General features: G+C 34.5%; 1 long non-coding RNA gene across 2 annotated transcripts in view; it reads left to right on the top strand.

Moving 5' to 3' along the window:
* Positions 1-629: 629 nt before the first annotated feature.
* LOC125922935 (uncharacterized) overlaps positions 630-6,000 on the top strand; it is a 72,382-nt gene continuing 67,011 nt past the window's right edge. For both annotated transcript variants that reach the window (XR_007457836.1, XR_007457835.1), the window contains exon 1: positions 630-806. This is a non-coding gene — a long non-coding RNA (uncharacterized LOC125922935). The remainder of the gene's footprint in view (positions 807-6,000) is intronic.

Here is a 6,000-nt window from a genome sequence, read left to right as displayed (position 1 = left end):
CTAAGCAGACACGAATCTGTCCTAAAATACTCTTCAGAGGGTTGGGAGGCAGACTTGATGAATCAAGAATGGCAGGCAGTAAAAAGGCTAAAAACAAGATGATCAACTGAAAATATTCCAATCAACTACACTCTTCCACCATCCTTAACAGAATTAAAAGCAGTTCAGATTTTCTCTTTCATAGCAAAGCAAAACAAAACAAAACAAAATGAAGGATTTTTTTCAAAATGGAGTAGCTAGCATGGATCTTAGGGTTTCTTAGTAAAATCCTCTTGCCAATGACCATTTGTAGTTCTTTAGGTCATTGAATTAGAGGGAAAAAAAGGATAAACATTACTAGGGGAAAAATGGAATAAAATTTCCCAGAGCTGAAGAATTACAATATTCATTGTGTAGCTCAATAAATAATTTTAAAATGCAAATAACTAGCAATAATGTTGTAGATCTTTAGAACAGCAAAAATTACAGAGTTGATCCTAAATTTTTCCCACTGGTGGTGGGTAGGGGAGCAGGCCTTTTACAAACACATGATAACATGGTTGGTATTCTCTTAAGTAATATTTGATTCTATGGAACAACAGAACAATGCTTTCAAAGTTCTAAGAGAAATTACTCCCAACCCCCACAGTTGACACTACACTAAATTATACATCAAGGGTGAGGGTAGAATAAAGTGATGTTCACATATGCAAGGACTCAAGATTATATATCACATATATCATCACATAGTTAATGACTGAAGGATGAATGCCAGCAATAGAATAATAGAAGACATGCTTAATGAATGAAGGACTTAACAGGAAAAGGTAAACTATAATTTCAAGTTTAGATATCAGAAAATTTTTCAACCAATCCTCATTGATTAGTGATACTGAAGAATCAATTTAAATGAAAACATTTATAGGTTTAAAATGGTCTATAGATAGGCAGATATGTACCTTTGAAGAGAAATTCTTGAGGTCTTTGGGTCTAATGTATAAGTATTTTATAATCACTGCATTAGAAGCTTCAAATTGGCAGTAAACTCCTGAGGGGAAGGTCTGTATGTTCTACATTCTGATTAGTTTGATGATTTGTAGAAAAATAAAAAAAGAAAAAGAAAAAAAAACAAAACCCACAACCTATTGCTTTATAAATAAAGCAACTGTCAAAGTTTATGCACTAATATAGATGAAAAAAATCAAATGGATTATAATATCAGAAAGATTGATGATATTCCTTCCACTACTTTGGACATCAAACAGCTAGGATGATTATTACATTGTACTTTAACCATACCAATTTAAAAGAGATTTGGAAATAAAACCAGTAGAAGTTATGGAAAAATAATTCTTTCTCTTATGAAAAATAATCCAAAGGGATTTAAAGTTAGCTTCATACAAAAGAAAGTTTATTTATTCTTTTGAAATTTCTGGGAAACAAAACCAGAGAAACTGACAATGAAGAATATCTAGGTTATTAGTAAGAAAAAATTCAATGAAAAAAACATGTTATGAATCCTCAAAAATAACTAGTAAACTGAATCTAGCAACATATTAAAAGGATTAAATTGAATGATCATGTGGGGTTTATACCATTAATGCAAAGGTGGTTTAACATACAAAAAACAATCAATGTAGCATACCACATTAATAAAATGAAGGGAAAAATAAAACACAATATCTTTTCAAATGATACAGAAAAGGCATTTGATAAAAATCTAACAAATTTTCATCATAAAACACAGAAATCTAAGACAAAAGACAAACCTCTCAACACGATAAAAGGCATTTAAGGAAAACACAAAGCTACCATCACAGTTAATGGTGAAAGATTGAAAACTTTTTCTTTAGTTGAAGAAAAAGACAAAGATGTTTACTTTTGCCACTGTGATTTAACTTTGTACTGGAAGGTCTAGCTAGAGTAACTAGGCAAAAGAGATCAATAAAAGACATTAAATTGGAAAAGAAGAAGTAAAACTATCTCTGTTCACAGATGACATGATACTATATATAGAAAATTATAAAAATTCCAAAAAATCATTACAGCCAATAAACAAAGTCACCAAAAATTGCAGAATGCATGATCAAAACACAAAAGTAAGTTTTATTTCCATACACCTGCAATAATATTTCCCTTTACAAGAACAAAAAAAAAAAAAGTAAACAAATTTAACCAAGGCGGTACAAAACTTGCACAGTGAAAACTATCAAAATATTGTAGACAGAAATTAAATAAAATCTAATAAGTAGCTGATCTTTGTTCTTTTTCTCATGTTACAAATCCCTAAAAATAATACAAATTAAAAATTACCCTAAACTCTATTATCACGAATGACAACACAATTAATGGCATGACTCATATTTATAAACAAATCTCAGTTGATGCCTTAGTGTAAAATATTTCCATTTTTACAGTATACAAATGTTTAATCAATTTGTAAGGTAATGAGGCCTCACTTAGTTATTAATTACTCAAACTATTATGCAAACATAAAATATTTGTGTCAAAAGTGATTCATTTGTGAAGATCACAAAATAAAAGTTATAACTGGAAGAAAATGAATGAGAGAAAAAATGTACTTTATAATTTAAAAAGTGTAACATATTTCTTTTGTTTAATGTTTTTCAATAAAAACATTTTCTCCCAGTAGATCTCATTTAAGTTTCTTAACTAGGAAAAAGCATTTCAGGCTTCAAAAATAAAATAACTACCTACTCATTCTTGACAAATATTAAAATAAAAATTTATAAACTTGCTGGGTAAACATACAGGCATCATTGTTTAAAAGGGTTAAGTATATGCTTGTATAACATTCTATAGAAGGTAGACAGACACGGCTTCTATAATATTGTAAATCATTGCCCTCCTAATTTCAGACTTATCTACCTTTCACACATAAAGCCAGTCTAAATGGATGGACAACGCACTTTCTAAGAAAACAGTAGCCTTTTAAAGCATAGCTGAAAATAAAATTTTAGAAATTGGCAAGGAAGAGAAAGGGAAAAGGTTTTGAAAGGGCGGGCCTATGCCGGCCGACTCCACCTTGTTCTGTGTCCTTCACCTTGACCACGCCTCCTCCCCTTGAGTAACCTCCCGCTCACCTGCCTAACAGGACTACGACCCTTCCCTAGCCAATCGGCTGAGGCCACAGCCATTACCTCACCAACTGCCCCTAGGCCCCAATAAAACCTTTGTCCTTTTGAAACTCGCTCTCTCTCCCTGGTATCTCACCTGCGTTGGTGCAGGTAGGGGATTGAGCTCGAGGTAGCTCGAATAAAGGCTCTTTTGCTTTTACATGGGACTCGGCTCCCTGGTGGTCTTTGGGGATCATGAATTCTGGGCATAACAGTTTCATTTTATATTTGTTTGCTGTGGTACCCAATGGACCAAATTATTTTAAATTTTAGCCAGAAGTCACTAGTATTTTAAAAAAAGACCAGTGGAGGGAAATGTTATGGAACTACTATGAAATATTCTAATAAACAGAAATACTTGGAAAATTACAGTTATTCAGTCCCAAATCTATGTTCCAGTCTCATGACATGGCTTATTTCTTAAGCATCAAAATCACTTATTCTTGACCACAAAACTGAATCTTTGAAGTCTTATATCATATCAACTTTTGAAAATATTTCTGAGATAGCCCCTGATATTCAAATATATTTCTCTCTTTTTTGTACAGTTTGTAAAGAATTACAGTGGTTAATGTGCTTCATGTATATATGAAATGTCTCATAATATCTTACGGTATCTAAAAAATTATGTTAAGTCAGATTTGAACTGAAGTGTACAAATAATACTCTTTTAAAAAAAAATTGCCAGCTTTATTGTAAAGTAAAACTGACAAATAAAATTATATGCACTTAAGCTGTACAACAAAATATTTTGATATATATATCAAATATATATATATATATGTATATATATGTGTGTGTGTGTATAAATGATTACCACTATCAAGCTAATTATCTATTACCTCAATAGTTACAATTTTGTGTTTGTGTGTATGGTGAGAACTTTTAAGATCTACTCTCTTAACAAATTTCAAGTGTACAAGTGAGTATTATTAAGTACAATTAGTATGCTGCACATTAAACTCCAGAACTTACTAATCTTCCATAACACAATCTGTACCCTTTGACCAACGTCTCCCCATTTCCTACATTTCCCCATTCCCTAGCAATCACTGTGCTACTTCTGCTTTGGTGGGTTTGAATGTTTTTGATTCCAAATACAAGTGAGATCATTCAGTATATGTCTTTCTAAGTTTGGCTTATAGTACTTAGGATAACGTTCTCCAGATTTATTCATGCTGCCACAAATGAAAGGATTTCCTTCTTTTTCTTTCTTTTTTTTTTTTTTTACTTGAAAAATATTCCATTATATGTATCTCACATTTTCTTTATCCATTCATCCAGTGATGGGCACATAGGTTGTTTCTATATCGTTGCTATTGTGAATAATGTTGCGATGAACACGGGATTGTAGATATCTCTTCAAGATCTTTATTTCATTTACTTTGGATATATCTAAAAGTGAGAGTTCTGGATCATATAGTAGGTCTACTTTTAATTTTTTGAAGAATCTCCATACTGTTTTCCATAATGGCTGTATCAAACTGCATTGCCACCAATAGTGTACAAGGGTTGTGTTTTGTCAACATCCTTGCCAACATGTTATCTTTTGACTTTTTGATTCTTAGTAGAATTATTTAGTTAGACAAGAATACAATAGTTCATTTCAAAATCAAGATACTATGATTCTAGAGAGTCAGGAAAATGTCAGCAGAGTAGGAGGATCCTAGGTTCACCTGATGCCATGAATACAACTAGATAACTATCAAATCATCCTAAACACCCCAAATGTTGACCAGAAGACTAACAAAACAAACTCCACAACTAAAAGGAGAGAAAAGGTCATCTTGAAGAAGGTAAGAAGTGTGGAAACATGGATTAGAGGAGAAATGGATCTTGGCTGCTGTAGAGGGGAGGGAGCTATGCTCTTTGAGAAGGGTGAGAGAAAGAGAGGGGCACACAGGGGAACACACAAGCAGAACATTTCCCAAAAGCCATTTGCTTGGAAAATGAGAGGGGCTGAATTTCATGAGTTCTTGCAACCAGCAGAACTTAAAGCTTAGAGTTTTAAAACTCAGTGCATTTGGCTGGGATAGAGCTGGGAGGGTACTCTATTGTTTTTGCAGAGAAGGCAGGCAAACAACCTGGGGGCAGACAGCACCGGAAACAGCTATCTGAACAGCACCTGGGGTATACAATAGGGAGATTATTAGCTTTTTGTGGAGCACATCTTTGAGAGAAGGTGTTCAAGAAGATACGTCTCCAGGAACAAAGGAGCTGGCAAGTGCCATTTCCCTCCCCTGCCTCTCAGCACAAACACAGATTCACCTGCTAGAAGCAGCAAAAACAATGATGGTCTAACTTGTTTACACGTAGCCCCAACCTCCTGCATTCTGGTGGAACTGCCCTTCTCAGTCAGGCTTACTTCAGTCCCAGTGTGGTGGACTCCTCAGGAGACCAGCACAGACCCCTGACCACACCATATTTCCCATCCAGAGAATTATGCAGAGCCTCAGCTCTGGTGGAGGTGGTGACAGGTCTCATTTCACAAGCAAACCTGAGCACACCTAGTTAAAACTTGCCACATTCAGGCCAGGGACCCAAATCTGCCCACAGCAGGCAAGAAGAGCCTCTGCAGATGATTGGCCTGAAGGTTAGAACAGACAGAACACAACATCAGAGCACATGCAGCACACACTGGTGACCCCCCCTGAAGCAGCAGGCTCTGGACACTGCAGGAACTCTTCTTCATAAGTCCACTAGTTACAAGAGCAGGAGACATAATTTGTCTAACAGACAGAAGAAGGCAGAGACTTAGGCAAAATGAAAAGATAGAGGGATTTAGGCTAAAGAAACAAATAAGATAAGGACATGGACAGAGATTTAAATGAAACAGATATAAATAACATGCCTGATGGAGAATTTATAGCATTGATCATAGGGA

Source organism: Panthera uncia, chromosome B1, assembly GCF_023721935.1.
Source record: "Panthera uncia isolate 11264 chromosome B1, Puncia_PCG_1.0, whole genome shotgun sequence".
Lineage (NCBI taxonomy): Eukaryota > Metazoa > Chordata > Mammalia > Carnivora > Felidae > Panthera > Panthera uncia.
This window is presented reverse-complemented; position numbering and strand designations above follow the sequence as displayed.